Raw genomic sequence first — 13,991 nt, forward strand, 5'->3', positions numbered from 1 at the left:
AAATCGAGCTGGTCAGATGTGACCCAGAGCAAAGATCTCATTCAGAATCATTTAGTTTCATACCTGCCACCTGAGACCACAGCCACATTCCTCCAGTGGCGGTACCTTGACCGAACAGCATACTTCTTTTGTAGACACACAGCAAGATTCTCTCAGACTCACGTTTTAGGACCAGCATTTACGGAGGCCCTGCTGCCAAACGGCTTCCCAGCAACTAACATTTAAAAATCACACTTGGTACACGACTGTAGGAACACCCATGCCTACTTACTCAAAATTCCCATTCTCTGGTTTTTCCTCAGATCCCCACTTGCTGTTCCGCCCTGTGCCTGCATCCCCAGAACCACAGGGCAAGTCTCAAGAGCAAATGCCCAATTTGTTCTAATGATGCAAGAGGTAGAAAGAGACTCTTGAAGTCCTAGCTAGCTGATAAAATTCATGGGACTCATCCTTTGCCACAGCTCACGCTTGATTTTTATATTAAAAACAAACTCAAAAATGCTAAAGTGAGTATCTGATCTCTGAAAGAGAAAGCACTTCTAAGGATAAGAAAGGGAAGACGTCACAATGAGAGCTATCAGTAGATTGACTACATAAGACTTAAATGGCTGCATGTCAGAAAAATTCATTAAAAAATAAAAGGCAAATAACACTGAGGAAATATTTTTAATAGAGTGACAAAGGTTTAATATCCTAATAGAGATGGACCTTTTATGAGTTGATGAGGAAAAAAATCAGTAGAAAAATGGACAAGGGTCATGAAAGGATAATTCATAGAAAAGTAAAAACAAAAGGCTAATAAACATGAAAAAGAATTTTGTCTCAATAATAATCAAAGAAATGTAAATTAAAACAATATTAAAGGACTAGTTTTTGTGTATCAATATGTCAAAGGTGAGGAAGAAAAATAATTCCCAATGTTTGTAAGCATGTGGGAAATGCTTCTACTTTTTTTCAGTTTGATACACACACACTTGCCCCTCATTATTGTTTTACTTCGCATTTCTTTGACTATCAAACGTTTTTAAACTGTCAGTGTTCTTTGAGCCGTTAATTTCAATTCTAGCAATCTATCTGAAGGAAATAATGCCAAAGATGAGAATAGGAATTATGACTGTTTATCACAGCACTGCTTACATTAACCAAAATTGGGGAAGAAGGGGATCTAAATGCCCATGAAAGAGGGCTGGTTAAATAAATTATGGTACCTGTATTACTATGCAGGCATAAAAAACTGTTATAAACAAACAGCTGTAATGACATTAGAAAAGGCTCTTGACATGCATATCATACAGATGCACATACACACACATACACACAATGTAATCTCATGGCTTAAAATGTTCCCTACACACAAACGCACCCAAGGAGGAAGGAAAGTCTTAAGTGTGCAACAGTCATCATTTCTGCGTGGAGGAAATATAGTATTGTGGGGATCTTATTCTCTTCTTTACGTTTAACTAACATTTGCTATAAGGAACATGTATTGCTTTTATAATCAGGAAAAAAAAATCCTCCAAAAGATGTTATTAACAAATCAGAAAAGAAAACTCGTAGGCAGCCTGTACTGGAGGCCCCACCAGGAAAGTCTAAACGCAGACCCTGGTCCCCAAGAGCTCCACCCACAGAGCCCATCACAGAGCAGCTGCTGAGTCAGACTCTGGCGCAGTAGGCAGGGGTATGAGCCTCCTACAACTAAGCTTTAACCCAGAGCTAAAGTCAGGACAAGCCAGCCAGAGCACGCCTGTTTATTGTCATCACACCACGGAAGTGGTAATGTGCAAAATACATTCTGATACCTTCTTAAAAGTAGGGTACAGAGCTTCCCTGGTGGCGCAGTGGTTGGGAGTCCGCCTGCCGATTCAGGGGACAGGGGTTCGTGCCCCGGTCCGGGAAGATCCCACATGCCGCGGAGCGGCTGGGCCCGTGAGCCATGGCCGCTGAGCCTGCGCGTCCGGAGCCTGTGCTCCGCAACGGGAGAGGCCACAACAGTGAGAGGCCCACATACCGAAAAAAAAAAAAGTAGGGTACAATGCCAGTGAGATAATTGCTACCACAAAGGTGAAATATTATTAGTTACTATTTAATGTGATGGGTAGAAACATGTTATACTGAAAAAGCACCATTACTTAATGTAAAATTCCTTTTAAAATATTAAAAAATTTTACTTAAAAGTAATATACATACATCACAGAAAATTAGAAAATACAGAAAAGTGGAGCAAAGAAAGAAAATTATATTTCTACCATGCAAAGATGACCACCATTCAAATTTTGTTGTATTTCTGCCCTTAAGAATGGTATTTTTATTCTTATTGATTTGTTTCTACTCTTGCTTTTCCCACCTCATAGTTGAGATCACAGTATATTTTGTTTTTAAGAAAATAACTTGTAACCAGTTGCCCCTTTCTCTTTTGCATGGGAGGAAAGCTCATCAGAAGTTTAAAGGAAATTGTAATTCACTGAGTGTGTGCATGGGAGAGAGCGAGAGCGAGAGAGCGAGAGAGAGAGCGAGAGAGAGAGCGAGAGAGAGAGCGAGAGAGAGAGAGAGAGAGAGAGAGAGAGAGAGAGAGAGAGAGAGAGAGAGATACTGTATCCATGCCCATGATGGAAGAAGAAGCCCATACTAGAGGTTTGCAGGACAAAATTGACAAGCAAAGACTATTGCAAGTAAATTTGAAAACACGTAATAGTGGTATTTTCATTTCCTAACTTGGATCGATATATTTTACAAGACTTTGGAATTTTTTCAGTCTCCTTTTGGAAATGAGGGTTTCAGTTTCAGAATGTTCATGAATTCATATCCTCAGGCCTGAAATGAGGCCTGGAGTCTAAATAGTAGTTTGAGGTTCTGAAGGCATTATATTGTATCCATTTCTATGCCAATAAAAATAAGAACGGGCCAATCATGGTCTTTATTTTCAAGGGATTTGTGGTTCTTGTTTGAATCATCAAATACTTTGTCAGACGTGCTTGGGTCTGTAACTGACATACATACAATCATAACCTGTAGAGTCATGTCAGCCAAGGACGGTTCACCCTTAAATTTCACTGCTCTCTGGCAAGGAGAGTCCGTTCCTGAAATAAGCATTTGGGGGTGATGTTTGCAGCACAGTTAAAGCCTTGAGAAATGTCTAATACTTGAATAAAATCCAGATAATATTTTCCGTTATCTCCACTCATCACTTTAGAAAACAACAAGTGAAGAAGTCAACGAAAGAAGAGAGGAACTGAGAAGCTTTCACGTGAAGAAAACAGGACCCAAGTAACAGGAAAATTATGTTAAAAAATATATAGAGTATTTTTGTTCTTTGATCTTTATTTTTAAATTATGGATTTGAATAATAAATACTAACATAATAACTGGTACCATTTATCAAGTGCCTCAAGCACTGTGTAAGAGCTCTTTCATAGATATTATAACATTTAATTCTCCAACAGCCCTTGGTTGTTACCCCCATTTCACAGATGGTAAAACCGATGCACAGCGGAAAAGATGGAATTTGGATACAATGTTTTTTGGTTTTTGGTTTTTCGTTTTTGGCAGTGGATGTCATAATGCAGTCATTCGGTTGTATAGATCATGAAGTTACAAAGGGATCATTTTGGTCTCTGATAATAATTAGCTGAGATTATTATTTATTTTTACAACCATCCCCATAAGTGTTTCAGCAATAGGACACTTTGTTAAAATGTGTTGTTTTCTTTATCCATTTTTGTAACGTCAAGAGCTGACATGTATCCAATGTGACAGGCACTGCTTCGATGTTTGGCAGGCATTACTACCTTTCATCCTCACTGCAATTCCAGTCTGGGGGGTTGGGGGAAACTAACTAGCAAAACCATTTTTCAAAGGAGGAAACTGAAGCATAGGAAAGTTCACTGACCTGCCTAAAGACACACAGCGAATAAATGACAGAACCAAAATTCGTACCCCTAGCAGTCCAGGCCCCATCTACATTCACTGCATTATCATTTCTACTAATCAATAAGACCTTCTCATCATAGAATCCCAGGATTTAGAGCAGGAAGACATCTTAAGACATCTTAAGGGCCTCCTTTTAACAAAGAATACAGACAAAGGAACAGGAACCCAGAGAGATCAGTCATTTGCCCTGGGTCACCCAGCAGAGGAGTGAGTGGCAGAGCAGGCTGTCTGGCTCCCAATTCAGCCTCTTAAAAATAATTTCATTATCATCTGATACAGGATTTATAGTCACAAGTAGGAGTTTTGCTGGTAGCTTCTTGGCTATCAATCTTTGATCGTTTGAAAGTTCTATCTAATTGCCTTGATTTCTGACTCTTATTCAGTCCTTCATGTCAAAGACCTTGGGCAATAGTGCGATGAGAAATGCGTGGCAAAGGGGCAGGTGCCCTGGCTGTTCCCATGCCCCGCTTCATCCCCTTGTCCAAGGCCCAGAGGTATACAGACCCCCAGATGCCACTTAGGATCACCAAGAACCTGCTTCTACTGATGGTTCACAACTCTTGAGCCACGAAGACAAGGTGAAGTTCCTATTCGCTCACATTTTAGACAGCTCTTGTCTCCTCACCTGAAACATGCTTTATGGCCTCTCAACTCCCCCGGGGGGCCCACCCCATCTGTGACAGGGACTCAGTGCTCAGATCCCCTAGGTTGGAGCCCACGAACAGGACAACTAGAGATGGGTCTAGATTTCAGAGCTCTCTGTGTAGTGCGGTCCTGAGCATCGCTGCTAATAACTGAAGTCCAACCACCGCATCTGGGACTCTGCACGGCCTGCATCATTTCATGGCCCCTCGGGTGCTTCTCCAGGTGAAGAACAGTAGCAATAAACAGCAGCTTGACCTTTCTGCCTGTGCTTACAGACATCTCTGCCTCTCTCAGAGCTTGCGAGAATTGGCTGGAGAACAGTCCTTGACTCTAAATAACTGAAAAATATACTTAACACTGCATTGATTTTCCATATAATTTTATAAGCACAAACATTCTTTCATTTCCTGACAAACAACTCTATTCCCCAAAGTGTCCAATAAAAATCAGTAATTTGCACATCACTATCATCAGTGGCTGTTGTCTGGAGTTTGTCACCAAGGCCAAGGTCTTTCTCCAGCCGCCTCCACCTTCTGCCAGCTCCTCCCAAGCCAAAGTGGGGGGTAGTGGTGGGAAGAGCTATATAGATCTCTCTGACTCCGTTCAAAGCCCTTTATGGGAAAATACATAATTTTCAAGCAATCCTTCACAGATAAAGGAAACCCGGGGTGGAGATGAAGGGTGTCACAGGAAACAGTACAGCGCTGACCCCACAACTCTTGAGATGCATAGATATGCAGGGCACCTCCCCACACCATCTCAGGTCTGGCTGTGAGGCTGTGATCAAGGACATTTCTTCCACATTCTGTGCACAATTGAGATGACTAATTCAATAACTAACAAACGTCTGAGGCTAAACGGGCACCCTGACCTCCAGCTGCAGGTATTACTCTAAGGTTGCATCATAAGACAAGCAATGACAGAGTGAGAATTGCAGTGGGAAGTCGTGTTCCTAGGAATCTTTGTGGTGGCCTCTTCCCCGAGCACCAGAACTTGGTGCTCCTCTTTCTGTGCCATTCCTAACTTCCAGGACAGCCTTTCCTCCCAACCAACCTCACCTCTCTTTGAAACAGCAACCCAGGCTGAATGTGGCAGCAAAGGAACAAAGAGGAAGGTGTTGATTCTCACCCAGAAGTCTTGTTTCCACGAGGTCCTTCAGAAGCACAATCCTCAGGAGACCGGGGGCTGCCAAGGGGACCTGAAATACCGGTTTGCCACAATCCTGAATGAATCGACTCCCAGGGCCAAGAGATGAGAAGATGTCAGTCACTCAGAACCCACTGTAGCTCTGATTCTGAAGTGGAAAAAAAAAGAAGCAAAAGCATCGCTCAGCGATGGGCAGGCAAGGGAGTTAAGACACTGGGCTCTTTGGAGAGAGATGAGGCAGCTCTTTCAGATCCTGATGGAGTCAGGACCTCAGGGCTGCCTGTGTCAGGAAGTACTCAGTGTTCAGATGTGTTTTCTCCCACTCCCTCTTTCCCTGAGCCCTGGCACTGGGGAGTGTGGAATGGCTCAATCTCTTGTAATCGAACATGTGAGTTGCTGCTTGTTGCAAAGCTATTGCAGCAGCCTCTTCATTAAAGGAGGCTGTTCTTCCATGCTGAGAATTAATTTCCTTTTCTATGGTTGCTGGCTTGTACTCTGGGCTGGGGGTGGAGTGGGGTGCTGGGATGGAGTGTGGGGAGTAGCGCAAAGGGAACCCTGGGCCAAAGGGGACTGGCTGTGCTGTGATGCCCTGTGGAGCAGTTACCTACTGTTCCCACTGGCTGGAGCCAGTGGGCTCCTGATGACCCCCTTGGTGTCCAGTTCTTAGGAGATGTGGCAGCTGCTACAAGTAACTCCCAGCAAAGGGATAGTCTATGCACAGTTGGGCCCTAACCCTTAATCCCACCCTCAGACCTTTAGCCCTGAACGCTGCCTCCTGGAATCTCAACTGACCCTCTGAATCGTAGGTTTTCTGATCACCAGCACACTCAAGGGGGTGGGGTGGTCCTGGGGGAAAGAGGGAAGGCGTTCATTCACCCATTTGTTGGCTTATTCTCTCATTCATTCATTTCTGCATGCATGCATTCAACAGTTCATTCATGTATTCATTCATTCACTCCTCCTTGCATAAATTCATTTATGTATTCCTGTATTCCTTCACTCTTATATGTTCAGTCGTCTATTTAATATTCATTCATTCGTGAATGCATTATTGAATCATTAATTCACACATTCATTGACATATTTATTCATTCGCCTATTAATCCATTCATTAATGGATTAATTAACGCACTCCATCAAGGTGCACGCATGCATTTTTGGGTATGCACAGCGTTCACTTTTTCTTACGTGTGCTTAATCCTACACCCATCCATTCGTGTATTCATTCAATCATTTCCAAATTCATTTATTCAGAAATATGCTGTCCATTAATTTATATGTTCATTTATTTACGAATTCATTTATTTAACTCTCCATCCATTGAACACGCATCCTAAGTGCCTACTGCATGCTTGGCAGTGTGGGGGGGAAGTGAGAGGAAAAAGACAGAATCAGGCACCCCTCTTGGCTTCAAAGAGTCAAGGAGAGTAGACAAAGCTACGAGGAGCCATAACACAAAGAAGAAGTGATGCATGCTACAAGAGTGGGGTGGAGGAAGGTCAGGGAAAGACAGGAGGGCTCAGGGGCCCCCAGGCTGGGGGGCAGCTTGCAACATGGGAAAGAGCACTGAGCTGGGATTCAGTCGCATTGACTTGGCCTTGAATCTTGCGATGCCATCCAGTGTAGCTTTACCCCAGTTAATGAACCTCTCTGAATCTCAGTTTTCTTACTTGTAAAGTAGGGAGGAGGCAGGTGTACCTCACCACGTGGCTGGCAAGACTAAATGAGGTAGTTGATATCAGGTGCCTCACACAGTTTTACAAATGTGCTCAGTAAATAATTATTTTCTTCCTCCTCTTAAATTTTTTTCAAACTTTTGACAGCAAGTTTATATTTCCCTTCTCTGGGAGGTGGGGAGACGTGGAAGAAGAGCTTTAGCTCACACAGGGAGCTGGTCTGAGGGCTGAAAGCCAGTGTTAATCCTGAGAGGTTTCTAGACCTTCCCTAGGGCCCCTGAGAAAGGCTGAGTGAAACTCTCAAATACTCTTTCAAATGTAAAACCTGTCCCGTGAATCGGCCAAAGGAATCTATTAACAGGATTTGCACAAACCCTCTTCATTGGGTGAAAGGGGATGAAGGATTTTATTGAGAACCCGTGAGATGTGGGGCTGGGTGCCAGCTGGGGAGGGGTCTGAGAGGTGGGGTGCTGGGTGTACCCCTGTAGGCCTGTGGTCCAGGGGGAAGGGAGGGAGCTACATTTCCGGAGCAACCCACTGTCTGGTTGAGACCTTGTGTAGATGTTGTCTGTACCTTATCTGGCTTGTTTCTGAAAGTGACCTCATAAGCCACATGTTATTACAAATGAGGAAACAAAAAGGCTCAGCAGTTTGTTCAAGGTCACACAATTAATAGGTGATAGAAGCAGAATTTAAATGCAGGTCTATCTGATTCCAAAACCTCAGCTTGTATGCGCTGTAACGTGTTCCACCCTGAAGATTTCCGCCCTCTGTGGACATTTTCTTGAACATCCGTCTAATTGGGGTATGAATGGCTATTGTCCAAAGATTCTTTACTATCATTTCTAACTGACACTTGAAATGTGACCAGAAATAGGCCACACCTTCCAAGGGAGTAAATGAGAATTTTTAATTTAGAGCCATACACAATATGCGTACATAGTATATCTTGTTTTCATTAAAAAATACATTTTTAGCTGGGAGGAAATAAAAATATCATGCCGAACACAAAAGGTTTCATGGTTTCCCATTCTGCTCCAAGGTAGGGGGTCCGGATCTGTGGCTGTCTTGGCAGTACTGGTTGCATAGCCCAGGCTTGCAGGGGAAAATGAAGAATGTGGAGGGTTCAGAGCTGCTATTCCAGACATGTGAGCACAGGTACGGCATGGGCACAGAGCAGTCAGAATCCTGGGTCACAATCGAGGAGGGCCAGTGTTCTGGGCTGAATTGTGTCCGCCACCGTTCACATGGTGCAGCCCTCATGCCCAGGACCTCAGAACGTGACTGTATTTGGAGACAGGGCCTTTATAGAGGTAATTAAGTGAAAATGGGCCCTGACCCGATCTGACTGGCGTCCTTTTAAGAAGAGGAGATCAGGGCTTCCCTGGTGGCGCAGTGGTTGAGAGTCCACCTGTGAATGCAGGGACCCGGGTTCGTGCCCCGGTCCGGGAAGATCCCACATGCCGCGGAGCGGCTGGGCCCGTGAGCCATGGCCTCTGAGCCTGCGCGTCCGGAGCCTGTGCTCCACAACGGGAGAGGCCGCAAACAGTGAGAGGCCTGCGTACCGCAAAAAAAAAAAAAAAAGAAGAGGAGATCAGGACATACAGGGAGATGCAGGGGCACGCCCAGAAGGATGAGTATGTGAAGAGGCAGCAAGAGGACGGCTGCCTGCAAGCCGAGCAGGGGGGCCTCAGAAGAATCCAACCCTGTTGACACCTTGATCTTGGACTTCTAGCCTCCAGTACTGTGAGAAAATAATCTTCTGATGTTTCAGCCTGTGCTTTTTGTTATTTGTTACAGCAGCCCTTGCAAACTAGTATATCCAAGGAGCATCTGTGTTTGGGGGGGGGGATTAGGAACAGCTGTTACTGGTAATGAGTAGGGAAGTTCTTCGGTATTTTCACAATTACTGCCGCCATTCTGGGGCATACCTCTGAGTCCTCAGGAACCATAGTGATATAGATCAGGAAGAGGGCCTTAGATAGACCCTGATTGCTGGTCAGAAGAGACATTCCAAATTGCTAGAGACCCAGTGTCACTGGGAGAGAGAGGGGTGTGAGGTGTGAGCACTGGCTCCCCCCACAGAGGGTTCCGGAAGGCTCAGATTTCACGAGTGAAGGAATTATGAAGGCACGATTTCCTGACCAAGGTGTAGGATTGAGAACACGTGTCTAGTTTTATTCCCTTGGACAATGCACTACAGTTTTTGTAAAAGGCGTAATCTGATGAAGACAGAAGGAAGAGAAGGTAACAGCAGCATGTGAGCAGCTGGAACGCAGGGGAAAAAGAGGCTGGAGGGAGCCTGACCCCAAGTCAGTGGTGGGGAGACCTGCCAGTTGGCGTGGCCCCCGGCAGAACCCGTAAACAGCCCAGGGATGGGCAGCTCAGGGACTTCTGGACTCGGGGTGAGGGGAGCAGTGAGACCCCCAGATCCCCTCCCTTGCTTCACATTTCCTGGAGGTTGTCCCTCGGCCACCTGGCAGACACGTGGATTTATTTTCTGGAGAGAAAGCATGTTCAACAGGGTTTGTCTGAATTGAAGGACAACAGGTAGGTTGAGGCAGAGCCCTATACCGAACATAAAAAGATGTGGAGGGCATCTCTGCACAAGGCAGGTCAAGGCCATCCCCGCTGCCAGCTCTCAGCGCTAGGCTGCTGTAATTACCAAACAACACAGGTTTATTGTTTTACAGTTCTGGAGGTCAGAAGTGCAACTGGTTTCAGACTAAACTATGGTCAAGGTGGCAGTAGGGCTGTGTTCCTTCCGGATGCCCAAGGGGAGATTCTGTTTCCCTGCCTTTCCAGCTTCTAGAAGCTGCCCACATTCCTTGGCCCATAGCCCCTTATCACTCTGGCCTCTTCTTCCATAGTCATATCTCCTCTTTTGATTCTGAGTCTTTTGCCTCCTTATTATAAGGATCATTATGATAAGAGTGGGCCCACTGGATAATACAGGTTAATCTCCCCATCTCAAGATCCTTAATTTGATGACAACTGCAAAGTTCCCTTTGACGTGTAAGGTAACATACGCGCAGGCTCTGAGGATTAGCACTTGGACATCTTTGGGGGACCATTAGTGTGCCAACCACACACGGCACTGGAAGGATCTTCTCTGGAGAATCTCACTAGTTCCAAGAAGAAAGAAGTAGAAGGACTGATGATAGGGGTTCCCAACACATGGCTCTCCCCACGGTGGCTTTCACACTGGCAAACCCCACCTGTACGTCCAGCCAGCCTTTTATCTCCAGTTCTTAGATACTGCCAGACAGCTGAGGAGAGGCTCTAGCATAAAAGGTGGAGACCAAAACAAACAGATAAAAAGGGATTGGAGGAGATGGAGTCCCTGGAGGGAGTAGAAAACATGAGAAAAAAAAAAACTTTCAGGGAAATTGCCCTCGTTAGGAGAAAGATAAAGTTGAGGAGATCTCCTGGGAAGTAGAGCAAAAACAAAAACAAAAACAAAATCTCAAGGAAATGGAAAGTATGAGAGAAAAGATAAGTAAATTAGAGAAGACAGGAGGTTCCATATCTAAATAATAGGAATTCACAAAGAGAAATCACAGGAAATGAGTAAGGACATCATCAGTAAAATAATTCAAGAATATTTCCCAGGATTGAAGGACATGAGTTTTCAGATTTAAAGGCCCACTGAGTGCCTAGAAGAGTGGATGAAAGCACATTTGCTTGAGGCAAATCACTGTGGGATTTCACAACATTGGGGACAAAGAGATCTCACAACTTTCCAGAGACAAGTGAGAGCCAGACAAGGGATGAGGGATGTAAAAGTCTGCATTGCTCAATGGCAGCTCTGGGAACTGAAGACAGAGGAGCAACGCCTTCCAAATTCTGAAGGAGTTACTTCCAACACAGAACTCTACGTGAGAGTGTGGGATAAAGACATTGTTAAATACTCAAGACTTCAAAGCATTTTCCCCTTCCACGTACCTTGTCTCAGAAAGCTACTGGAGGATGTCTTCACCCCAAACAAGGGAGTAACCAAGAAAAAGGAAAAGATGCGAAACTGGAAATAGGGGATCCAATAGAGGAGACGGGAGAAGGGTGAGGCCAGGAAGGCAGCAGTGTGCCAGGTGTAGAGGAGGACAGTCCAGACTAGAGAAGGTTACAAGGTCCAGGAGAGAATCTGCATCCTGCTCTCAGCCCCACCTGGCCAGGGGCATGTAAGGAGCTATCTCCCTACCAGTAGATGAGTCTAGAGTTAGTTTTACTGCCAAAGACCCTGGCAATGGTTTTCCAGGGTGAGCCCACACCTATGTGGCCTCATTCTCTCAGCCCTTCTCCATTTTCCAGTTCCCTCTTTACTGCCCTGCCTCAGTTTACCCTCCAGCATTCTAGGTCCCCGATGCCCCACACCCTACACAGTTGACTGGGATCCTGCCTCCCTGACATCTTTCTCAGTTTTTGCCAGTCTCTTCCTTGGCGAAGGTCTGGAGGCTGCTTCCTGGGCTCCCAGTCATGTCTGGGCAGCTTACTGGGGACTGGGATGTTGCTACTGGGGCTGGCACTCCACAGGCTCATCCACCTACTTGCCAATGAACGACCCATCTATCCTGACACCCTCTGGCTGATTAATGCACGCTGGACTGGACTCTCCCCCTCCCTCAGGATTATCCTCTAAAAACAAGTCTCCCCAGCTCGTACTCTGCACTGTCAAGGTCTCTTCCTTCATCCCATGATCCAGCGTGCTGACAGGTGTGTGAGCAGGGAATAACATAGCCCAGGATGTTTTGTGCCAGAGCCTTTCAATGTAGAACACCACTGCCTTTTAGGATTGGTTTCCTCCTCCTGCTGGCTCCAAAACCAGGACCCGAAGATGAGGCTAAGCGAGCAAATGAAGAGACTCAGTCCACTGTTGCTTGGCTACGCCTTCACCCTTTGCCCCCTACCAAAAAGTACATTAGAACACAGAGAGTGATAGTGATTTTTGTTATAGGGGTAAACTTGAATCTACTCTAATTTTAAAAAGCAAATCATTAGCAAATATCAATCGGATGGTGTTATGAGCTATCATTAGTAAAAATTCCTTATACATACTTCACTGCAGATCACGACACACTAGTGTAAATAGTGGTCCATCACTGGTTTCTCAGAAAAAGGCCAAACTCTCTTCCTCTTCTATTCCATGGTTTTCCCAGAAAGACACCTATCACTTGGAGAAAGGGTGGGGGTCATAGGATGGTATTCAAAAGTGCTAGTGGAAATCAGTTTCAAGGAACATTCATTGCACACTTGCCATGCACCAGACATTGAGCTACAGGCTTTAAAATACTCCATCTGATTAAATCAGGGAGACGGTAGCACCCAGAATTCTTATTATGAATTACAGCCACCCATAAACTGGGCATCATGCAAAAGTCCCTTGGTCACCCCTCCTTTTCTGCACCTGTCAAATGGGAATGACATTTTCCAGCCCAGCCTACTCTACGAGGCAAAGGACCTCATCACCCTGCAGGAACCCTAAAGTGCCTCACAAGTATTGCTGCTGCAATGATTCTTCCTCATGAAACAGCACTTCACAGGTCTGAAAGCATTTCATGCCGATTATGTATTTTATCCTCCCAACACTCCAGGGAGGTAGGCTGGGATTAGAACTTTTCTAGTATTTTGGGCAGTGCCATCAGAAAGGGGAAAGTATGGTGTTGACCCAGTGTCATCAGCATTTGGAATCTACCAGGTATGACTTGAGTTTTTTCAGTGTAAATTTTATTATTTAAGAAGTGTTCTACATAAGGATACTAACACATGAGTAGGGTTGGTCTGTTCTCTTTGGCAGACCACGGGCTCCCTACCAAGGACTGTATCTCACTCAGCTCGGTGTCCCCAGAGATGAATCTAGCACCTGGAAAAGAAGACGGCTCCGGTGTGCTCCTGAATTAATGAATGAATGGATTCCCATTCATGTCCATACAGGAGATTGCCCTGGTGGCCAGAAAGCGCTATCACAGGCATCTGAGACTGGGCTGCCTCCCAATGTAATGAATACAAGATAAGAAGTTCCCAGAATAAAAACTGGAATTGTAAACTGGGAAGGGAATAGATTAAAATATATATGTAATTTAAACATATGAACATATGTTGTATTTAATTAAGATCAACAATAAGCAAATGAGAAGCTGTGTCTATGTTGACATCTCAGTTCTTACCATAATTTTTGATGAACTTATATTTCCTCATTATGAGTCTTGAGATATTAAAGGGGCTTTTTAAAGGGAGCGAAATCCTGAGAATTTGCAAGTAAAACAATAAACACAGCACAATTTTCCACTTAACAAAATTTAAATGATATCAGTTTTACTTAACCAACTAAAGAGGAATCAGCTGCATTAATTAAGTGCTCAAACATGGAATGACCAATAGCAGCGTCAACACAGACCCTTCCCCTACACTGCTGGTCATAATGGGCCTTTCATCTGATTGACATTAGTGAGCATATAGCAAACAACAGCAAATTTCACTAAGGCCTGGAGGCTAAAGTAATTGTGCTCTAGACTTTTGGTCAGAGGATGTAAATAAAGAGTCATATTATTTTCACAAAAGTAAATTCTTTCCTGGACCAAATATTTTTCTCATCTATTAAAC

At 44.6% G+C, this 13,991-nt stretch overlaps 1 protein-coding gene across 1 annotated transcript in view; it reads right to left on the minus strand.

Annotated features, from left to right (window-relative positions):
- The window catches only part of TENM4 (teneurin transmembrane protein 4), a 2,953,681-nt gene that overhangs the window by 763,394 nt on the left and 2,176,296 nt on the right, over positions 1–13,991 (minus strand). Inside the window, exon 12 of the mRNA XM_079930721.1 lies at positions 5,701–5,866. The gene's annotated coding sequence lies outside the window, so the exon portion shown is untranslated. The remainder of the gene's footprint in view (positions 1–5,700; positions 5,867–13,991) is intronic.

Source organism: Stenella coeruleoalba (assembly GCF_951394435.1).
Source record: "Stenella coeruleoalba genome assembly, chromosome: 8".
NCBI classification, from domain to species: Eukaryota; Metazoa; Chordata; class Mammalia; order Artiodactyla; family Delphinidae; genus Stenella; species Stenella coeruleoalba.